The following is a 23,827-nucleotide window of genomic DNA, read 5'->3' as shown; positions in this document are numbered from 1 at the left end:
GGTTCACTGTTTGAGGCAATGTTTTTATGGCCGGATGCCCTTCCTGACGCCAACCCTTAGTCGCCTCTTACGATGCGCAGGGATACGGTGTACATATTCTAAACCGGGGTACACACCGGGATCATTCATCCCAGCAAGCTGGTACTCAATTTGCCGACCTCGGAAGGATGACAGGCTGAGTCAACCCCCCTGGCGTTAATTCAGCGATCGACCGGGATTCGAACCCAGGATCCTAGGATCCCAAGCCAGCACCCTAACCGCTAAGCCAACACCAGGCATCAATCATCATCATATCATCATCATCATCAATTGATTGATTGATGAATTTGATAAATCGATAATAATCGTAAAATAATTAATTTATTTATCAATTGGCTAACAGCATACTTAAACCATCACTGCTTCATTCGACTCTGTAATTTTTTGAAAGTTGAGTAATTAATCAAAACATTAAATAATTCATCAATTATTTGATTAAACGATAAATCAAAAATACCTTTTACAGCCAAATCATGCTCATTGTTGTGTCCAAATATCAGCTTCCTAGCTCAAAAGGTGCCTGAGATATTGCCCAGATTAGAAAGAAAATAAATAAGTAATTAATAAATCGATAATAATTAAGCCATTAATTCATTCATTAAAAAAATAATTTAATACCATTTTTTGCAAAGCACGTGCTCACTATTGTACCCAAATTTCAGCTTCCTAGCTCAAAGGATGGCTGAGATATCGCACGGACAAACAATCAAAAAAGAAAACAAATAAAACAAACAATAAAACGTCATGCAGAGCATGGTCCTTGCAAAATCCACCCTTCCCCCCCAAAAAAGTTGCCATGGATACATCAAATTGTCCATTTCATTAAGATTACAATGACGATCTAAATCAAAGGTCAAGTTAATCGGATTAAAGTTGATATTAGATGTTTGACCTTTAGTTGACCTTTGTCCCTTTGCCCTTAATAGTTGGTTTCTCAAATCAGCGATACACTGTGCAATTCCTGTTTAATTTAAAAGTTAATCGGATGAAAATTGATGATTTTTCAGATGAAAATTGATTATTTTAGAAGTTTGACCTTAGGTTGACCTTTCAGCTTTTGACCTCAAAAATAGTTGATTTCCCAATTTAGTGATTCAATATACAAATGCTGTTCAATTTTCAAGTCAATCAAATGAAAAATTGCGATTTTAGAAATCTGACCTCCAGATGACCTTTGACCTCAAAATCAATAGGCTTCTCAATTGTGACGACCTGTGAAACTTGGTGAAGTTTCATGACAATCGGTTTAGAATTGTGACCTGTAGGTGAGTGACAAAAAGAATAACAAACGCAACCGACCAATGTACTTGAAAAATCTTCGATTTTGCAAGTAGCAAACGGAGTTAAAACTGAGTACTCCCTTTTGGCACGCGTCATCGCTGGGCTTCGAAGGCCTTCGGAACCCAGCGATGACGTCATGCAGCGCCTGGAGATGGACTAGGGAGGGCGGTGTAAAATGAGTGATCGGTGTAAAATGAGTGATCGTAATGAACTCTTACAGTTTATGGATACATTGTTTGTGTAAAAAAAGTCAAAAATTATAAGATAAACCAAATGTTTACACTTTTATCGGTTTCTAAGCAACGCTAATAGACAGAGTTTATGATTCCAAGTCAAAGACAAATGTTAAGGGGTGTTGCCCTGTTTCATGTCGTTAACAACCGATTTGAGTTATCATCATGTTAACTTAGCAACCGTACTTTTTAAGATGTTGATTGATTTTAGATTATTAACGATTGTCTAGTAGGCCGCCAGAGAGATAGTGAATCTATCTATGTCTGGTCTGGGTTCAATATCTGACCCGATGATAATGGCTTCACAGTAAATCAATTAAATCAAGAATGAGTAATCAGAACGAGCTTTATATTTACCAGTTTACATGTATCGTATGGCTGCCAGGATGGCCTAGAGATACGCACACTCGCCTCTAGGCTGTCTAGCCTGGGTTTGAGTCTCGGCCCAGCTACATTCATACTGTCATCCCTCGGATGGACTTTAAACTGGGCGTCCAGTCTGGGCCAAGGTAAAAAGTGGTCTGGGCGTGAACAGCTATCTTCGACTGCAAAGGGAAAGCAATTCCATAAAAGTAGCTTGCTTTAAAAGATTTTTTTTTAAACCTGCTTTAAAACCTTTATGCATGTGAGAGAAAAAGGTATTGGAAAAAAAGAAAAGAAAAAAAGAAAAGATTACCTCATCAAATTGTGCTCAGAGACAGAAAAGGTATGAAGTGTAGCCAAAGGCTGTCTCAACATGCTTGGGCAATAATAGCTCTTGGTGTAACCAGTGCTTCCAGTTACAATCCCAAATCCTCTTATATCTAGCTCAAAGTCTAACCACAGATCTGCCACACCGTGAGATCCAACCCGAGACTGCGTGCCCCACTCAGGTCTATAGACACCAGTTATTGGTGGCCTGGCACATATATTACCACGGTGACCAAATTCAAGTGCCCTCAAGCTTTCATGAGTTCTATAAATTACCAGAAAATTTTCATCCATTTATCATGCTTTTCCTTTCTTTGCCCAGTACTCTTTGCCCGGTATGAGGCCTCATTTGTCCATCACACCCCAAAAACAAAAACCTGCTTTTGCCATGAGCAGCCATGTTGGGCTGAGTATTGTCATGCTGCGTCTGAGTGCTGAGTCCAACAGAAAGGTAAGTACGATTAGTAAGAAAGATATTATATAATCATATGTACCTGTATATTGGGGATGGGTGGGGATGGAGGTATAGAAAGACGTTAGCATTGCTTGAACAAGGCCTGGTGTTGGCTTAACTGTTAACGTGACACACACAAGGGAGTGGGTCACACACAAGGGAGTGGGTGTTGGCTTAACTGTTAACGTGACTGGTTTGAGATCTTAGGGTCCTGAGTCCCTGTCATGCTGTTGAATTAACACCAGGTGGGTTGACTCAACCTGTCATCCTTCTGCGGTCGGCAAAATGAGTACCAGCTGACTGGTAATGGGGGTCACTGCATCAGCGGCACAGCTGCGTCCCCTGTGAAAGCTAATCTGTTAGTCGAACTTAGGAAGGGAAAAAAAATATCCACCAATGACTCTGGTGGTGTCAAAAATAAAACACCCATCGCAATACCCTATTATTTATCACTCGGTTAATCCCAACAACAATTCTCGGTTGCTCATCACTTTCAGAATATGTGCGGAGAGTCATCGGTGAATAAGAGTCCCACCCACGTGTGTCCCACCCACGTCCGCACCCACACCAGTCACCCTTACCCTCAAACCTGTTCATACTTGCATTCGGCTCAGTATCATTTGCATTGTACAATTGTACTACTGTATTAAATTTACGATAGCATTAATACCACGACTTATCCTAAAGGCCCCGGTTATTCCCACATTGTTGTGGAGTTGGCCGGGGAACGTTAGGGCCCAAGACTTCATCAAAATCGGCTGCCCAGGCCTGATGTTTTGACTCAGGGTGACAGGAATTTGCAAATTGTTCGTGGTGCTGCTCTTCAAAAAAGACAACGTGCGATCTTTAACGACAACCAGTTAATGCTAGAAGATGGGTCCTGCAACTCAACGTGCATTGGGGTGACGGCACGCACACACACAAACATTGATGCCTTGCCCTGTCCATGAAGCACCAGCATGACAGTTGGGTCAAGATTCAAACCTGGGCTAGACAGCTCAACGGTGAGTGTGTATACATTTTGGCTACCCTGCCAGCCCATGTCACAGTATTTGCAGTGTGCTAGTATTCTTCTGGGACTGACAGAATGGCCTAGACGTCTGCACACACACCTTTAAACCGTCCAACCTGGGTTTGAATCCTGACCCAGCTACAAACTGTCATCCAGGTGTTTCCCAGGCAGGGTGATTCATACAGTACTGAACATTTCACGTTCAAAATCCCTCGCTGTCGTATCAGTGAGAGAGCCCTCTGGCGTGGGTGTGCGGGATACTGAACATGTAACCAGGACTGAGAAGGTATTACAGGTGGGACATCTTTTCTTTAATTTTTCCAATTGGGTCATTGGAAATTATCCGATCTACAACCCGGAAACTCTTCGCGTCTCGGGCGGGCGACACTAACACAACCACTTTTGTGAGGACCCGTTAGGCCTCAAAAGTTAGATGAGTCATGGACTGAACACCAAGCAATTTTGAAGGATGGAGGGGAGCAGCTAAATATTCTAACCTGTCACTGATTTTGTTTACAAGTCTAAACTTGAGTTAAACTAGAAGGTCACTCGGTCGGTATACCTCCGCCAGGCCGAACCAGTTTACGTTTTGTATTCACCTCGGAGATATGCTGAATGGAGAAAGTGGATCATTACTCGGCAACGGTTGCTAGAGTGAGATGTGCATGGAAGAAGTTTCGGGAACTGAGTGGCGTGCTGACGAGGAGGGGAGTGAGGTTGAAGCTGAAGGGAAAGGTGTATGCTGCATGTGTGAGAAGTGTTATGATTTATGGGAGCGAGACATGGGTAATGAACGTAGAGCAGCAACGAAGGCTGGAAAGGGTGGAAATGCGAATGGTTCGGTGGATGTGTGGAGTATCGTTGAGAGAGAGGAAGCCAAATGATGAATTGCGAAAGATGCTGGGAATAGAGCCTGTGATTGATGCTGTGAAGAGGAACAGGTTGAGATGGTTTGGTCATATGTTGAGGAAGGATGAAAGTGACTGGTTGAGAAGAGTGATGGAAATGCATGTAGAAGGAAGTAGAGGACGGGGAAGACCGAGAAAGACTTGGCTAAAGATGGTGGAAGAAGAAATGCGGGCAAGGGGGTTAACAAGGGGAGATGCAGAAAATAGGGCAACATGGAGAAGATTGTCATGGGGATCACAAGACGAACCCCCGCTCTAGCAGGGAAAATGGCCTTAAAATGCCTGTTGTTGTTTTGTTTGTATTCACCGATAGGCCAGATCTGGATTCAGACCTGAAACAAAGTCTAATTGGCTTGTTGTTGTCACCTGACCAATTGAACTACCTAGTTTTGCCATAAGTCCATAATTAAAAAAAAAGAAAAGAAGATATATATATATGTGTGTGTGTGTCGTCTTTTACCCTATCGCTGAATTGTGATCCTGCGCCGGAGTGGCGACCCATCCAGGATTGTGCCCGATAGCCAAGAAAATGCATCGGCAGCCCTATGCACCTGAAGATGAAAAAAATGAGTGGTCTTGGTCATGGTCATCTCAAAGGTGAAGGAGTACCAAAAAAAATCTTCAGATCTGGATCCGGAGCTGGATCTTCACCAAAATCGAATCATTTTGTCCTTGTCACATTCCCAACCTCTCCACCAAGTCTGAATCTGTCCACAACCTTTTGATATATCCTGCTCACAAACAGACAAGAGACAGGTGTAAAAACCACCTCCATCCACCTTCACCAGAAATCTTTCACTTATCCTTGTACCCACTCGTAAACAGGTGCACAGGTCTCATCTCACTACACCTTTCTCAACAAATGAGTTCCGTGGTCTTACAAAGTCTTCGGCGAAGTTCATATTTCAACTACCGCAAACTTTCAGGGTTGGCAAATTGTTATGGCGGAGGATTCTTGTACCTTCTGACAGACATTCGAAAGGAATCGCCGAAGAGAAAACCGCGCCCAGGTGTAAAGCCCCCATGAGAACCCCGACAGGTAAATACAAGCGGGGAGATCAAAGGAAGGAAGCGACCGACGAAAGGTCATCGGAAAGGAGTCGAAAGGACCGTCTCCGAGCCGCTCGTGCGCTGAGCCACCTTGTTTACGTCGGGCAGGTGCGGTGACGTAGTCGAGGTTAGCACGCGCGCGGACTCGACCTGGAAGGTCGTTCTCGGCGACCGAACAAGCTCGAGCTCGGGGGGGATTCCGCTTCGTCAATAAAAGGCCGAGCACGAACGTTCCCCCATGATGGACACCAAGGATGCCTTCGGTCTAATTCGGAGACAAACAGCTTTATCGGCCTCGAGCGAACACGGCTCCTCCGGGTCCCGATCACTCGGATTTCGGAACAAACCCGGGAATGGGACGTATACATGAAACACGTGTGACGTGTACAGTACGCTCAAACACACGGGCGATTACTATATATTATACATTATATAACGTGTGTACATATACATAATAATAATATGGATACAGACACAGAAGGGGGAATTAAGACCATACGACATCATTTGAAAACTTTGCTTCCGAACGCTGCGTCGATGTCTCGGGCGGACAGGATCCGATAAAGAGAGACAGATCGAGATGAAAACAAAGGAGGGTCGCGTTTGTACCTTTCCGCCCACGTCTCCCTCGGCGTGTCCGACGCGGCGTTGTGCGCGACTCTCCGTGAAGCGCTCTTGCTGGGGATAGGTGTGGGGCGGGGTTATGAGGAAGGGGCGGGGTTAAGAGGAAGGGGTGTGGTTAAGAGGCAGGGGTGGGCCGACCATGGGGAAATGGAATTAGGAGTTAAAGTGAACAGGGGATGGGATATGAGGGAGAGGCAGAGGCGGCCGAGGAAGCTGCGAGAGGATGGAGGCCGAGGAAGCTGTGAGAGGATGGAGGACGAGGAAGCTGTGAGAGAAGGGGCGAGGTAGCTGGGAGAGGAGAGGAAGCTTGGAGTGGAGGAGGAGAGGAAGCTGGAAGAGGAGGGGAGAGGAAGCTGGAAGAGGAGGGGGAGAGGAAGCTGGAAGAGGAGGGGGAGAGGAAGCTGGGAGAGGAGGGGGAGAGGAAGCTGGGAGAGGAGGGGGAGAGGAAGCTGGGAGAGGAGGGGGAGAGGAAGCTGGGAGAGGAGGGGGAGAGGAAGCTGGGAGAGGAGGGGGAGAGGAAGCTGGGAGAGGAGGGGGAGAGGAAGCTGGGAGAGGAAGCTGGGAGAGGAAGCTGGGAGAGGAGGGGGAGAGGAAGCTGGGAGAGGAAGCTGGGAGAGGAGGGGGAGAGGAGGGGGAGAGGAAGCGGGGAGAGGAGGGGTAGAGGAAGCGGGGAGAGGAAGCGGGGAGAGGAGGGGGAGAGGAAGCGGGGAGAGGAGGGGGAGAGGAAGCGGGGAGAGGAGGGGGAGAGGAAGCGGGGAGAGGAGGGGGAGAGGAAGCGGGGAGAGGAAGCGGGGAGAGGAGGGGGAGAGGAGGGGGAGAGGAAGCTGGGAGAGGAAGCGGGGAGAGGAGGGGGAGAAGAAGCGGGGAGAGGAGGGGAGAAGAAGCGGGGAGAGGAGGGGGAGAGGAGCGGGGAGAGGAGGGGGAGAGGAAGCGGGGAGAGGAGGGGGAGAGGAAGCTGGGAGAGGAGGGGAGAGGAAGCTGGGAGGGGAGAGGAGGGGGAGAGGAAGCTGGGAGAGGTGGGGAGAGAGCTGGGAGAGGAGGGGGAGAGGAGGGGGAGAGGAAGAGAGGAAGCTGGGAGAGGAGGAGGAGAGGAAGCTGGGAGCAGAAGGGGAGAGGAATCTGGGAGAGGAGAGGAGGGGGAGAGGAGGAGGAGAGGAAGCTGGGAGAGGAGAGGAGGAGGAGAGGTAGCTGGGAGAGGAGGGGGAGAGGAAGCTGGGAGAGGAGGGGGAAGGAAGCTGGGAGAGGAGGGGGAAGGGAGCTGGGAGAGGAGGGGGAAGGGAGCTGGGAGAGGAGGGGGAAGGGAGCTGGGAGAGGAGGGGGAAGGGAGCTGGGAGAGGAGGGGGAAGGGAGCTGGGAGAGGAGGGGGAAGGGAGCTGGGAGAGGAGGGGGAAGGGAGCTGGGAGAGGAGGGGGAAGGGAGCTGGGAGAGGAGGGGGAAGGGAGCTGGGAGAGGAGGGGGAAGGGAGCTGGGAGAGGAGGGGGAAGGGAGCTGGGAGAGGAGGGGGAAGGGAGCTGGGATAGGAGGGGAGAGAGCTGGGAGAGGAGGGGAGAGAGCTGAGAGAGGAGGGGAGAGAGCTGGGAGAGGAGGGGAGAGAGCTGGGAGAGGAGGGGAGAGAGCTAGGAGAGGAGGGGATGGGAGGGGAGAGGAGGAGGAGGAGGAGAGAGCTGGGAGAGGAGGGGAGAGAGCTGGGAGAGGAAGGCCGAGAGCTGGGAGAGGAGGGGAGAGGAAGGCAGAGAGCTGGGAGAGGAGGGAGTGAGATGGGAGAGGATGGGGAGAGGGCTGAGACAGGAAGAGAGAGAGGAGAGGGAGAGAGCTGGGCGAGGAGGAGGAGAGAGCTGGGAGAGGAGGGGGAGAGAGCTGGGAGAGGAGGGGGAGAGAGCTGGGAGAGGAGGGGGAGAGAGCTGGGAGAGGAGGGGGAGAGAGCTGGGAGAGGAGGGGGAGAGAGCTGGGAGAGGAGGGGGAGAGAGCTGGGAGAGGAGGGGGAGAGAGCTGGGAGAGGAGGGGGAGAGAGCTGGGAGAGGAGGGGGAGAGAGCTGGGAGAGGAGGGGGAGAGAGCTGGGAGAGGAGGGGGAGAGAGCTGGGAGAGGAGGGGGAGAGAGCTGGGAGAGGAGGGGGAGAGAGCTGGGAGAGGAGGGGGAGAGAGCTGGGAGAGGAGGGGGAGAGAGCTGGGAGAGGAGGGGGAGAGAGCTGGGAGAGGAGGAGGAGAGAGCTGGGAGAGGAGGGGGAGAGAGCTGGGCGGGGAGGAGGATAGAGCGGGGAGAGGAGGGGGATAGAGCTGGGAGAGGAGGAGGACGCTGGGAGAGGAGGGGGAGAGGGAGCTGGGAGAGGAGGGGCAGGGTGCTGGGAGAGAGCTGGGAGAGGAGGGGAGAGAGCTGGGAGAGGAGGGGAGAGAGCTGGGAGAGGAGGGGGAGAGCTGGGAGAGGAGGGGAGAGGAGGGGAGAGAGCTGGGAGAGGAGGGGGGAGAGCTGGGAGAGGAGGGGGGAGAGCTGGGAGAGGAGGGGGGAGAGCTGGGAGAGGAGGGGGGAGAGCTGGGAGAGGAGGGGGGAGAGCTGGGAGAGGAGGGGGGGAGAGCTGGGAGAGGAGGGGGGAAGAGCTGGGAGAGGAGGGGGGGAGAGCTGGGAGAGGAGGGGGGGAGAGCTGGGAGAGGAGGGGGGGAGAGCTGGGAGAGGAGGGGGTAGAGCTGGGAGAGGAGGTGGGGAGAGCTGGGAGAGGAGGAGGAGGAGGAGCGAGCGGGGAGAGGAGGAGGAGGAGGAGGAGCGAGCTGGGAGAGGAGGAGGAGCGAGCTGGGAGAGGAGGGGAGAGAGCTGGGAGAGGAGGGGAGAGAGCTGGGAGAGGAGGGAGGGAGCTGGGAGAGGAGGAGGAGGAGAGAGCTGGGAGAGGAGGAGGAGGAGAGAGCTGGGAGAGGAGGAGGAGGAGGAGGAGGGAGGGAGCTGGGAGAAGGAGGAGCCTGGGGGAGGTGGGGGAAGCTGGGAGAGGAGAGAGGGAGATCGGAGAGGAGGGGAGAGAGCTGGGCGAGGGCTGAGTGAGGAGGGGAAGGGAGCTGGGAGAGGATGAGGATGGAGAGAACTGGGAGAGAGAGATGGAGGGAGCTGAAAGAGGGAGAGGGGAGAGGCAATACGTATACGATACCAGAGGTCATTGGAAGAAAGGAAAAAATGACGTCAGGGTTCAGAGATCTTGAGAATCGTTATCACGAAAGGGGAACCTGGGAACACAAGATGGAAGTATATTATATTGAAGGAGCTGCGCTCCAACGCGAGTCGAAAGAATTGACGCGACCAAAGACGGAATTCGTCCGAGTTGCTTTATTGAAACAAAACAGCTCAGGTATTCTGAAAAGCCCGTTTATCGGGCAGCAATATATATACACATTTATGCCGGGGCGTTTGCCCGGGAAAACCGAGACCGGGCATGCCCGCGTGTCAAGGGCGAGTCCTGGAAAGGCGAGTCTGGACATGCCCGGGCGTCCTGGACGCGGCCTGGCAAGTCGAGGCTGGGCGTGCCCGAGCGCTCTGGGCGAGCCCTGGAAAGGCGAGAGCGGGCATGCCCGGACGCTCTGGGCGAGCCCTGGAAAGGCGAGTCTGGACATGCCCGGGCGTCCTGGACGCGGCCTGGCAAGTCGAGGCTGGGCGTGCCCGGGCGCTCTGGGCGAGCCCTGGAAAAGCGAGAGCGGGCATGCCCGGGAAAGACGAGACCGGGCGTGCCCGGGAGGTTCGGGCGTGCCCGGGAACAGCGAGTCCGGGCATGCCCAGGAGAGGCGCGTCTGGGCCCGTCCGGACGAGCCCGGCATGGTGATCGCGCCCTGGCCGCGTCCTGGCAGGTGCAAGGCGATTGTGTACATTCAGCGGGGACCGCTACACACGCCCCTCCAGAATCGACCTGCACCGGCAGGGTCAATTTAAGGGGGGTCCGGAGGACCTGGCCGAAGCGACCCCTGGAGGGTCGTGGGGGGGGGGGGGTCCGATCCGGTGGTGGGTGGTCGAGCGGGGGGAACTGTAGACGGGGGGCGGCCTCGCCGCGGAGGAAGGGCCAACCGTGGTGGTCGGTCGACGTCCACGTGCGCCGGTTTGAGGCGGTCCACAGAGATCCGGTCCGACCGGCCGCCGACGTCGTCGACGAAGGACTTGTCGCCCCGTCGCAGGACCCGGAAGGGCCCGTCGTACGGCGGCCGGAGTGGCCCCCGGTGCGCTTCATGACGCACAAAGACGTACTCCGCTGTGCGAAGCGCCGGGGGGACGTAGGACTGGGGGCCACCGTGGCGGGACGTTGGCACGGGGGCAAATCGGCGGGCGGCCTCCTGGAGGTCCGAGCGCTGGTGTGCGGCGGACCAGGGACTGGTAGCGTCGGGCACGAACTCGCCCGGGACGCGGAGCGGCTGGCCATAGACGAGCTCGGCGGCGGACGCCCGGAGGTCCTCCTTGGGGGCCGTGCGGAGGCCCAAAAGGACCCACGGCAGCCGGTCGGTCCAACCATCGTCCTGAAGGCCGGCCATGAGTGCGGCCTTCATGGAGCGGTGAAACCGCTCGCACAACCCGTTGGCTTGGGGGTGGTAGGCCGTGGTGCGGTGCAGCGTGACCCCCAACGAGCGGGCGACCACGCCCCAAAGTTTGGACGTCAACTGTGGGCCGCGGTCGGACGAGATGTCCGCCGGTGCGCCGAAGTGCGCGACCCAGCTGGCGATGAACGCCTGCGCCACGTCGGCGGTGGTGGTGGAGGTGAGGGGCACGGCCTCCGGCCACCTGGTGGTCCTGTCCACCATGGTGAGCAGGTGGGTGAACCCCCGCGATGGGGGCAGGGGACCCACCAGGTCCACGTGGACGTGGTCGAAACGCCGTGCAGGCACGGTGAAAGGTGCTAGCGGGGCCTGGGTGTGGCGGTGGACCTTGGCCCGCTGGCAGGCCGTGCAGGCGTTGGCCCAGTCGCGGACGTTCCGTCGCAGGCCGTGCCAGACGAAACGCGCCGACACCAGCTTCTGAGAAGCTTTCCGGCCCGGGTGAGAAATGCCGTGGATGGAGGCGAAGATGCGGCGCTGCCAAGAAACGGGCACGATGGGGCGAGGCTGGCCCTGGGAGACGTCGCAGAGCAGGACGGTGCCCACGAAGGGGATGTCGGCCAGGCGGAGGCCCGTGTCCGCCGCCCGGAGGGCCTGCACTGAGGTGTCGGTGGTCTGGTCGGCCGCCATGAGCGCGAAGTCCACGCCGAGGTGGACCGCGTTCGCGCTGGCCCGAGAAAGACAGTCGGCTACGGCGTTGTCTTTGCCGGCGATGTGCCGGATGTCCGTGGTGAATTCCGACACGGCGGAGAGGTGGCGCTGCTGGCGGGCCGACCCCGGCTCCGTGACTTTGGCCATTGCGTAGACCAACGGCTTGTGGTCGACGAAAGCCGTGAACGGGCGGCCCTCCAGGAGGTGTCGGAAATGGCGAACGGCCAGGAATAGACCGAGCAGCTCGCGGTCGAACGTGCTGTATTTTAACTCGTTCGGCCGGAGCTGCCGGCTGAAAAGGCGAGTGGCTGCCAAACCCCGTCCACCCATTGTTCATGGACGGCGCCCACCGCGTAGTTGGAGGCGTCCGTAGTGAGGGCGATGGGCGCGTTGAGCACCGGGTGAGCCAGCAGCGTTGCGTCGGCGAGGGCCCGTTTTGCGCTCGCGAAGGCCGCGTCCATGGCCGCGGACCAAACGATGTCATGCTTGGCCGGCTTGCCCCGGAGGGCCTCGTAAAGGGGCCGCATGAGCTGAGCAGCGCGGGGCACGAATCGGTGATAAAAATTCACCATGCCGAGGAACTCTTGTAGGGCCTTGATGGAACGGGGACGCGGGAACGTGGTGATGGCCTCGACCTTGGTCGGCAGTGGCACGGCCCCGGTCTTGGTGATGCGGTGGCCCAAAAGGTCAACGGTCGTCGTGCCGAAGTGGCATTTGGCCGGGTTCACAATTAAGCCATGCTCGCCGAGGTGACCGAACAGTGTTCGGAGGTGGAGCAGGTGCTCGGCGCGGGACGTGCTGGCGACGAGGCTGTCGTCCAGATAGACGAAAAGAATGGCAAGTTGCGCAGCACGCCGTCCATTAAGCGCTGGAATGCCTGGGCCGCGTTCTTGAGGCCAAACGGCATCCTCAAAAATTCGAACAGGCCGAACGGCGTGATGACGGCCGTCTTCGGGACGTCGGCCGCCCGGACAGGTACCTGGTGGTATCCCCGTATCAGGTCAATTTTGGAAAATATGACCCGTCCCGCCAAACGGGCGGAAAAGTCCTGGATGTGCGGGATCGGGTACCTGTCGGGGGTGGTAGCGTCGTTGAGGCGGCGGTAGTCGCCACACGGGCGCCATCCACCCCTCGGCTATGGCACGATGTGCAGTGGTGAGGCCCACGTGCAATTGGAGCGCCGCACGATGCCGAGGTGCTCCAACGCGTCGAACTCGGCCTTTGCCACGGCGAGCTTGGCCGGGTCGAGGCGGCGGGCCCTGGCGTAGACCGGCGGGCCCGTAGTGGGTATGTGGTGCTCGCTCCCATGCCGCACTGCGACGGCCGAAAACGTCGGCCGCGTGAGGGCCGGGAATTCCGCGAGCAGGCGAGCGAACTCGTTCGCCGTCGGGAGGGCGCACGCCAGTTCGGTCGGCGCGGAGCTGCTCATCGTGCACGCCAGGGAGCTGAAGGTCTCGGCGTTGACAAGGCGATGACGTTTTGACTTCGACCAGCAGCCCGTGCGCGCAGAGGAAGTCGGTGCCCAGCAAAGCCATGGGGACGCAGGCGGTCACAAAGGTCCACTGAAAGCGCTGGCTGCCGAAGCAAAGGGTGACGTCGCGCGGGCCGAAAGTGCGTATGGCCGAGCCATTAGCAGCGACCAAAGAGGGGCCGCAAACGGCGTCCCGCCTGTCCTGCTCGGAGGCGGGTATGACGCTCAGTTGGGCGCCGGTGTCACAAAGGAAACGCCGCCCGGACGCTTTGTCCCGAATAAAAAGCAAGTTGCCCGAGTGGCCGGCGCTCATGGCTGGGAATGAACGCCGGCCCGGCCATTTCCAGACTTGCCGAAAGTGCACGGGGGTCGGCACGTCCGAGCCTTGTGTCCGAACCTGGCGTGGTAATAACACCACGCCTGGTCAGGTGGAGGCCCCGGCCGTTGTGTCGGAAGCGGTCGGCGCGGCGTGGCGGCCGCCAGTTGCACCGGCAGTTCGGCCTCCAACCGCGCAGGGCGCTCGGGCGTCGCCTCGGACGGTGGCAGGCTTCAGGTAGCCGCGCCGATGTGTTGGCCCGCCGAGGAGATCTTATCGGCTTCCCTGGCGAGGGCGCGGGGATCGGTGATCGACGTGCCAGCCAGGGCGAGGCGTACCGGGTGAGGCAGCTGGCGAAGGAACAGCTCGTGGAACAGAAAATCCGGAGAGTGCTCAATGAGCAACGAGAGCATATAGTCCATGCACTCGGACGGGCGCGTGTCGCCGAGCTCGGGCAGGTCGAGCAGGCGCCGTGCGCGTGCCGCCGGTGAGAGGGCGAAAGCGTCGAGGAGCGTCTTCAGTGCGTCATACTTGTCAGCAGCCGGCGGGTGCTCGAGGAGGCTCAGGGCGCGGGCCGCGGTGGCGGAACCGAGCGCTGCCACGACGTGGTGGAAGCGGGTGTCGTCCGCGGTGATGCCTCGCAGGGCGAACTGGGAGTCCGCCTGGGCGAACCAAACAGCCGCGTGAGCCTCCCAGAAGGTAGGCAGTTTAAGAGTCACTGCCGTGTCCATGTCGGTAGGTCACCAGTGAAGGAGCTGCGCTCCAACGCGAGTCGAAAGAATTGACGCGACCAAAGACGGAATTCGTCCGAGTTGCTTTATTGAAACAAAACAGCTCAGGTATTCTGAAAAGCCCGTTTATCGGGCAGCAATATATATACACATTTATGCCGGGGCGTTTGCCCGGGAAAACCGAGACCGGGCATGCCCGGGTGTCAAGGGCGAGTCCTGGAAAGGCGAGTCTGGACATGCCCGGGCGTCCTGGACGCGGCCTGGCAAGTCGAGGCTGGGCATGCCCGAGCGCTCTGGGCGAGCCCTGGAAAGGGGAGAGCGGGCATGCCCGGACGCTCTGGGCGAGCCCTGGAAAGGCGAGTCTGGACATGCCCGGGCGTCCTGGACGCGGCCTGGCAAGTCGAAGCTGGGCGTGCCCGGGCGCTCTGGGCGAGCCCTGGAAAGGCGAGAGCGGGCATGCCCGGGAAAGACGAGACCGGGCGTGCCCGGGAGGTTCGGGCGTGCCCGGGAACAGCGAGTCCGGGCATGCCCAGGAGAGGCGCGTCTGGGCCCGTCCGGACGAGCCCGGCATGGCGATCGCGCCCTGGCCGTGTCCTGGCAGGTGCAAGGCGATTGTGTACATTCAGCGGGGACCGCTACAATATATTAATACATACAATACAATGCTTTACCAGGATTTCCCATCAACCTCAAGGAAAATATGTAAAAAATTATAACTGCACAAACTACTAGCAGCTTAGTTAGTGAAGATAGTTGGGTTCATTTAGGGTTACCGGATCCAGAGCTTTAGGGATGCGTTGAAGTAAAAAGATGCGCAACAGATGACGGATACATTCACACCCTCAAACTCGAAATTTCTGAAGAATTTATATCATTCGGAACAGATGGTGCATATCAATTGTCACCATCATCGTTCGTGTGAGATGGGCTGGTAACTACAAATGCGGGTTTCAGAATGTGAAATGCAGCCCTCGACGTCTCAAAGTGTCCACCCACCTCCACCCACCTTGTGTGTGTGTGTGTTTGTGTGTGTGTGTATGTCACGTGTGTGTATGTCACTCGTGTGTGTGTGTGTGTGTGTGTGTGTGTGTGTGTGTGTGTGTGTGTGTGTCACGTGCGTGTGTGTATGTCACATGCGTGTGTGTATGTCACATGTGTGTGTGTGTCACGTGTGTGTGTGTGTATGTCGTGTGTGTGTGTGTGTGTGTGTGTGTGTGTGTGTGTGTGTGTGTGTGTGTGTGTGTGTGTGTGTGTGTGTGTGTGTGTGTGTGTGTGTGTGTGTGTGCCTATGGCACGTGTGTTAGCTTCATCGTGGGAGATTGCAATGATTCTGAAAGCTTTGGTTTCTACAGCGTGAAGCCGAGCTAGGTGTGAGGCGGGAGCACCAGCCCAGAGGGGAGAACAGTATTCCATTGAGCTGAGGCTGAAAGCCTTGTATGTGGTGAGGAGCTCAGGTGTGCCAAGGAAGGACTTCACACGACGGAGGATGCCCAGTCGGGGAATAGCTTTGGAGGCCAGCTTGGAAATGCGGTTTTCCCAGGAAAGATCATGGCAGATAGTGAGACCCAAAAGCTTGAGTGACAGAACTTCTTGAAGAGGGTGGGTTGAGAAAGTATATGGGAGGGTTGTCCAGACGGTCTTTTCGGACAGACCTAGTGAGAGTGTGAGATTTGTCAGGATTGAAGGACATGTTCCACGTGTTTGACCAGTCTGTGATTTTGTCCAGGTTTGAAGAGAGTGAGGAGGCTGCGGACTGCCGATCTGAGGGATGAGGAATGGAGTGGCAGAGAGTGGTGTTATCAGCAAAGAGATAGAGGGAGTTCCAGATTTTCCAGAGAGTCAGAGATATCATTGATGAAGTCCAGAAAAAGCACAGGGTCCAGAACACTGCCTTGGGGGAACTCCAGCCTGAACAGGAAGGGGAGATGAGAGAAATCCATTCAGGACCACACGTTGCCTGGGACCAGAGAGGAAGTCCGCAATCCATGCATGGAGATTTCCATGGATACCATAGGAGAGTTTGGTGAGCAGAGCGGGGTGCCTGACCGTATCGAAGGCAAGGGATATGTCAAGGGAGACAGCTCTGATTTCCTGTTTGGCATTGAGGACCTCCATCCATTGTTGAGACAGCAGAAGCAGCATGTCCAGAGTAGAATGACCTAGTATGAATCCAAATTGATGATCAGATATCAAGCCATTGGAGAAGAGGAAGGACTTGATATCGAAGCGATGATGGATTCCATGACTTTGCTGATAATTGGGAGCAGTCTGATTGGTCTGTAGTTGCAAGGATCTGTTTTTGCACCTTTTTGGTGCAAAGCGGTAATGTTGGGTTCTCTGGGTCTTTGGCGTCTTTAAGAGTCTTTCCGATATTTTGGGTCTTTGGGGTATTTTGGGTCTTTAAGGGTCTTTGGAGTATTTTGCGTCTTCGGGGTATTTTGGTTTCTCTGGGTCTTCAGGATATTTTGGTTATCGTGGGTATTCTGGGTCTTTAATGGTCTTTGGGGTCTTTTGGGTATTCGGGGTATTTTGTGTCTTTCAGGGTCTTTGGAGTATTTTGGGTCTTTTGGATCCTCTGTGTCTTTTCGGTCTTCGGGTTATTTAAGGGTCTTAAGGGTCTTTTGGTTCTCTTGGATCTTTGGGGTGTTTTGGGTCTTCGGGGCTGTTAAGGGTCTTTGGAATATTTTCAGTCTTTGGGGTATTTTAGGTCTTTTTGTGTTTGGGGTCCATTGGGCCTTCGGGGTCTTTTAGTCTTTGGAGTATTTTGGTTCGTCTGCGTCCTTAGGATCCCCGGGGTCGTTTGGGGTATTTGGGGTTCTTGTGGTATTTAGGGTCCTCGGCGTCTTTTGGGTCCTCTGGGTACTTTTGGTTAAGTATTTCATGTTACATTTGTGGTTGGAGTCAGGTCAGCTGTCCAACCAATGGGTGAAGAATGGACATACAAACACTTGCTCCATGATATATATATATATATATATATATATATATATATATATATATATATATATATATATATATATATATAATCGTTAGATTAAATAAGACGCGGACGTAGCTTCAGGACGTCGATCTTTAATTGTCGACCAAGCTTTCGACCAACAAAGGTCTTCTTCTGAGTCTACAAAAACAGCAGGCATGCAAAAAACTGCAAAGGTTTGTAGACTCAGAAGAAGACCTTTGTTGGTCGAAAGCTTGGTCGACAATTAAAGATCGACGTCCTGAAGCTACGTCCGCGTCTTATTTAATCTAACGATTATATATTCAATACAAATGAGACGCCCTGCTCGTACTTTGGAGTTTCTACTATTTCTTACAGTTATATATATATATATATATATATATATATATATATATATATATATATATATATATATATATATATATATATATATATATATATATATATATATATATATATATATATATACGTGTATATATATATATACGTATATATATATATATATTGTATATATATATATATATGTATATATATATATATATTGTTACAGACACGACTTAGATGTTATGATGGGCCGAGCGGAATGGCCGCCGTGTTCGCACAAGTTACCCGATTATACTCGAACGTTGGCCGAGTCGCGCTACGCTAGATCAATGAAGGAAAGGACACAACGGCTAGGTTAAATGACACGACACCAGGTACATTTCTCAAGGCCTCCGGAGGAGGTTATATTAGTTCGGAACGTTTAGATTACAGGGATGAGAGAGACAGCATAGGAAGATAGGCACTTAGACACACTTATCTTATTCCCGACAGACCACAGACAAACGGGACAAAACTGACTCACACGGGGATTGATGGCAAGGAGGGGCAGGTATTCGATGGCTCAAGGTGCACCTTGGCTCAGGGGCAAAATCGACCCGGTCCGGTCCAAAGATGCGGGGAGGTCGCTCAGCGCTCGGAGGTCGCGACTTGTCTTTCCAAGCTGGGGGCGCATCTGACGTCACGTCCGGTAAGTGGCTGCGTATATCCGGCGGGGAGTGACACGCCCTCGGCTCGTTAGCTCCGCCCCAGATGGAATCGGCCGGTTGCTTGTTATTGGGTGCGGGGGTTACCGGGCTCCGCCCTTGACGAGGAGCTGACAGCCAGCCCCTTCGTGGTAACCCCGTGGGCGCACATGGCAATGGCGGCTAACCAAGCCGGTGTGAGGACGCACACTCCCCGCACCGTGGCCGCGCCGCCCCCGCTATGGTTGTAGTTGTTGTTGTTGTTATTGTTTCATGAGGAAGATGGAAGGAGGTATGGGGAGGTCCTAAACTCACTACTGGTGCCATACAATCACATTCTGGTGCAACGAAGAGTCAGAATTAATGGAAACGAGTCCTTAACTGACATAGACTAAGAATAACTAGCAAGAGGTCCTAAAGTTGTCTACGTGAGATGCGGTGGACCTGGGCACGACATTTAATGGGGGAAAAAGGGGAAGGTCGGTTCTACAGAGTGTTATTTACAGGCAATGGGACTAGGGAATGGGGGATTGGGGATAGTTGGGGGGTATTGGGGAAATAGGGGAATATTTACAAGCGGATATGGAGGCCAAATCCCATATCCGCAACATTGCACCCTTCTCTACCCTCGGGGCGTCCCGACCCGATAAATTTTTACCTATTTTAGTGTGGCACTCAGATGTAGTTCCCTCTACTATTAACTCTACCCTGAGTGCGACAGTTTTACAGATATTCACAAATGAGTAAATATGTCCCCCTGCGACGTTGCACCCTTCTCCTCACAGAAAAACACCCACAGGATAACCGAATCGTGGAAAGAATTCGCAAACTAAACATACAGCCGGTAGGGAGCATTATTTACATAAGACTACGCTGATATTTACACTACGATCCAGGACCTGTTTTTGGAGGAACACATGCAGATGTTATGCATAGAGAGAGCACGCATGCCAGCATCGATACACCAACCCACGAGTGCTCTGTGGCCTTACGGCCTTTAATAATGTGCAGAGCACCCCTTCCAAGCACCAAAAGCACCACCCCATCATGTACAATCAGCACCATCCGGTGCAGTCACCATTGTTCATTAAAATAAAAACAACAACCCCTAACCCTGCAGGTGTCTCTTGCTCTTCGTGTGGTGCACTTGGCCTTCTTGCTTCCCTAGAAATAAAGAAAGGCGCCAACCGCGTCCATTTCTTTATTGTGGCCGTCAAGGGGGCCAACTATAAGTGGTTCACCTGTATGGCGTAGGTGCCACGTTGACCCATAGGTCCATCCACGGGTGGTGCTTGGCCGCAAAAGAACTGCGGTCCATTGTGGGTGGCCACCAAAATTGCGGTCCATTGGGTGTATCGATCCAGGCAGCAAGCAGCGAAAGTGCAGGCCCACAACTGCGGAGCCAGCACCTCTCTCTCCTCTCTCTCTGCCCCAAAGCCAGATCCTCGGAGGTGGGAGACAAAAGAAGCAGACAAGTGAGTAAGGTGGTAAGGGCGCAAAAGTGCACGCAATACAAGATGATGCACAATGGGGGCACATGGGAACCAGGTGAGACAGGTACGTTCCTACCGTACGCCCCCCCCCCCACCAGGTAACCTACATGGCCCCTCCCTTACCCCTTACTGCATCCACAAAACACAACACTACCCATAAACATCTACTTTACACATCAACAAACGTCCCTACTGTCTTCCCCGTTCCTCCCATAAACCAAATTCGTCTTCTCTCCCTCCTAACCAATCAAATTTGCCATTTTCAACTCTCATCAAAATTTGCCATCTCCAACTCAACATCATAATTTGCTATCACCAATTCATCATCAGTCCCTCCTAGGGAGGGAGAGATGGAATCACCCCAATGTCTCATCCACGTCGTGATGCATCTCACAAATCCACACAGCAATCCTTACTTCTTGCAACACAAAACAAAGAAAACACAGGTGTGGAGTCATCATCATCACCACAGGTAAGTGGCTGCGTATGGTGTGACAGGTTCATCAATCCTAACTATTTCCTAAATGACTTTAACAACTTTACATTACCCGGGGTCTTTCCCTGCCAATCCATTGGCCCTCTTACACTATGGGTTCTAAAAACCAATTCCCATTGCCCAAACTGTGGTGCTTTTCAATTTGGGGTCTCACTCCCCCGATTCATCTCCCGGTGCCCTCGCACAATTTCTGGGCTGTGGCGTGTACCTCTCCCAGCGGGTCTACCCACCTGCACACCCCCACCACTGCAGTTGCCTCCGAGCTTACCTGCTCCTTACCCTAACCTAACTACCTGGGGAAGGCCCTCTGGCGCTCTCCCCACTCGGTGCCCTCTCTGGCACTGGGCTGCCCGATCCACACCCGGGATCCTCAGGCACCCACTCACAACTACCGGCTCCCAGAGCCCACCTGCGGCCTCACCTGGCCGACATCCTCACAGTGGTGGAGTGCCCAACCAACTACACACACTAACAGGCTACACGCCCAGCCATTTCCACAACACTAATGCACCCATCCACAACACCATTCTGCATCCGCACCACAAATGCCAATATCCAACCACAATTTACCTATACCCTCTACCTAACACTTACACTACCCGCCCCGGGTATCCGTGATGGGGGTCCACTCTTCCCCCATTCACACCTTCGCACCATGCACACCACTCCGTACCACTTACTCCAACTCTCTCCACACACCTGTACTTGCACACCTGTGCTCTCATTCTTGGTGCCGCCTGCACCCTTCTCTCCCCAAGCGCATTCGCGCTGATCCACACACTCACTACTCACACACTGCTCCACACACCTGTCCAGTTGCACACCTGTGCAATCACACCTGTTCAATTCTCACACAGCATCATCTCATCTAACTACTCCCCTCTGAAACTTGCGCTTCCCAGTCGTCCCTTTAAACTATTGCGCTCCCTCGTCATTATCATCCATACTAATCTACCTGCGTCCCCACTACAGGTATCAGTCACTAACTAAACTTAACGTCACCTAATGTCATCTTCGCTAGATCCCTACAATATAACCTAACCCACCCGGGCTAGTTTTCACTGCCATACACCCCATAAACTATAGCTCCTTTGCCCCCACATGGGAAGGATGACAGAGTTGCCATCCCACCACATCGGGCATCTCCCACTACCAATTTGGCACATAAAATTTCAACAAATCAAAAATTTGCCAATCACTGCCCATCATCTGCCAATCATTCCTGCCAATCCTTTGCCAATCATCAAATTTTGCTTTTTTCTAATTTCGGGGCCAAAACACTAACCTCATCCCACAGTCTACTCACTAATGCCTCTCGGTGCGCCAATTCCTGTCCAAAGCCCGGCTTCGTAAAGCCGAGCAATGAATGCGGGTTGTTTGGTGCCAGCGGCTGGATACGTTCCGCATTCGGGGCAGGGACGGGGCTTACCCGTGCCGAGATCCCACGCACCATCTCGGCACGGAGCCATCCAATGTCCCGCTCTCGACCTGCCGGCACGTCTCACCAAAAAGTGGTCGCCATGACGACCCTTCCTATCCAGCCGCCCGCTCCGCCTAGTGGAGCACGGACGCGGCCGTTCAAAGCGAGGCCCAGCACGCACCGAGGGCCCGATTCGGCTAAAAGTCGCTCTAACCGCTAACCCGTTTAACGTCGATGCTTCACCTGCATGCTTACACCCCGCAGCCCGTTCCTTGCTCACACATCCAGCCGTTCCCATGCTCCTCGTACCTTTCCTTACACACCCAGGTACCCTCATTCCACTCACAGCCTTGGTCACACACCTGACCACCGAACACTTTGGCACACATTCGTTGGTCGCACACCTCACCAACACACCTCTTCGCGCCCCCTCCTCGGTCACCTCCTCTGTGACAATCACAGGTGTGCTCTCGTTCGCACACCCAACCACGTGCCTCACTACCAATTCCAGCGTGCATTCCCACTCACGCTCTACCATTCCAGGTGTGCTTCCTTTCTCACCTGTCACAACCAACTCACGCTCCGTGTCACTCTTACTACTCTCACCTCCACTCTTGACAACGCACTCACCCTTACTCCCGACAGCGCACTCTTTCCTCATGCACCCGTCCGTTACACACCTCTCTCGCGCACACTCTTGCGCACACTCTCCCGTCACACCCTCTGTAACACTTACCACAGGCGTGCATTCTTCCTTGCCTTTGACAGCGCACTCTTTCCCCATGCACCTGTCCGTCACACACCTTTCTCGCGCACACACCTTTCTCGCGCACACTCTTGCACACACTCTCCCGTCACACCCTCTGTAACACTTACCACACCGCGCTTCCATGTGCTCCCTCGCCCACGCGCTACGACCGACTCACTCTCGCCAGCACCCTCACTCCTTGGCACGCACTTTTTCCTCACACACCCCAGAGTCGGACTTTCTCGCACACCTCCTTTTTCGCACACCAGACCTGTCGCACACTTCACCAACGGCCTCTCACGAACACCCGGGTCCATCTCGACCCCCAAGCTTCTTAAATCCCCTGGCGCATCATACGCACGACCATATTGGTCACCACTTACACCGGGTCCTCTTCCTCTTCGCTTCTCCTCCATCACCTGCGAATCCCTCATCCGGTTAATGAGCACATCATCACGATCCGAACACAGACTTCGGACCAATTCTTTTATCTCCTCTTTTATCTCTTTCTTATCCCCTCTCCGTCGCTTCTTAATTTCGCTCACCCCTTCTTCCACTTCTTCTAATTTCTGCTTCACCCCTTTTATTTCCCGGTACGTCTCCTCAAGCTCATCCTCCAAGGCTACCTTGACCGTTTCCATGTGCGTCCTCACCTGCCGGTCCTTCGTCTCCATTACCTCTATCACCTCGTCCAACCTCGTTGTCAGTCCCTCACGTACCATCTGACATTCCCTCTTCGTCGCTACCAAGTCATTTTTTAGGTCATTTTGTGTCGCTTTTAACCCTCCTATTACCGCTGTGTTCTACTTTACCTGGTCCGTTAGTTCTTTTTGTCCCTCTGTCAGTTGTTCTACTTCCTGCGTCAGGTCCTCTATGCACCCTTGCAATTTTACAGTCCCCTTTTTCACCTCCTTCTCCATGTGCTCCTCACAGTGCCTCACCTCCTCGCGCACTCCTCCGACCTCCTCACTCACTCCTCTTCTGATCTCCTCTCCCATCACTTGCATCTCCTGCCCAGATGCCACCCTCATCTGCTCCATTTCCTCCCTGTGAGCATCCAGTTTGGTTTCTACCCCCATTCTAACCCCCTCTATCTGCTGCCCCATTTGTTTAACTTCCCTTTCCGCTTGGTCCCTCATGTCCCTCAATTTGCCTTCCATACTGTTTTCTAACCCCTCTAACCCCTTTTTCACTCCCTCTATCTGATTCTCCTGGGCAGCCATTCTATTTTCTACCCCCGTTAACCCCTCCTGTATTTCCCCTAATCTATCGTCTAATTTCCCAAATTTCTTGTCTAATCCCTTAAAATTACTGTCTAATCCCTTAAAATTATTGTCTAATCCCTCACCGGTACCCCTCGCTTCGTCCCTCATTACCCCCAATTGCTCACTCCGAGCCCTCGCTTCATCCCTCATTGCCCCCATTTGGCCCTCTAATCGCTCACTATCAGCCCTCATTCCCACAATTTGGTTTCCCAACCGCTCACCCAATCGCTCAATTTGGCTCCCCATACTCATCTGTACAGCTGCCTGTAGCTGCGCAATGAGGGCCTGCATGTCAATCGGCTGCATGTTAAAGCCCGTTGATACAGCGGGCTCGGCTACCGCGTGCTCTTGCGAGGCGCCATTTTGCGCGCCCGTAACGTCGGGTGCAACGACGCTATTTTGTGCGTCTGCTACCCTCACTACTTCG

The 23,827-nt window shown here is 53.8% G+C and overlaps 2 protein-coding genes across 17 annotated transcripts in view; both read right to left on the bottom strand.

Moving 5' to 3' along the window:
- LOC137434291 (catenin beta-1) overlaps window positions 1-6,414 on the bottom strand; it is a 193,715-nt gene extending 187,301 nt beyond the window's left edge. For 4 of the 16 annotated variants that reach the window (XM_068127165.2, XM_068127169.2, XM_068127168.2 and 1 more), the window contains exon 1: window positions 6,277-6,414. The gene's annotated coding sequence lies outside the window, so the exon portion shown is untranslated. The other 12 variants (XM_078785245.1, XM_078785241.1, XM_078785249.1 and 9 more) reach the window with 8 other exon arrangements.
- The window catches only part of LOC137434292 (trafficking kinesin-binding protein 1), a 1,208,017-nt gene that overhangs the window by 369,432 nt on the left and 814,758 nt on the right, over window positions 1-23,827 (bottom strand). The gene's annotated exons all lie outside the window — the stretch shown is intronic.

The sequence above is a fragment of the Myxine glutinosa genome, chromosome 10 (assembly GCF_964187855.1).
Source record: "Myxine glutinosa chromosome 10, kmMyxGlut1.1, whole genome shotgun sequence".
In the NCBI taxonomy this organism is placed as follows: Eukaryota; Metazoa; Chordata; class Myxini; order Myxiniformes; family Myxinidae; genus Myxine; species Myxine glutinosa.
The sequence above is the reverse complement of the archived record's forward strand: the minus strand, read 5'-3'. Positions and strand labels throughout refer to the sequence as shown.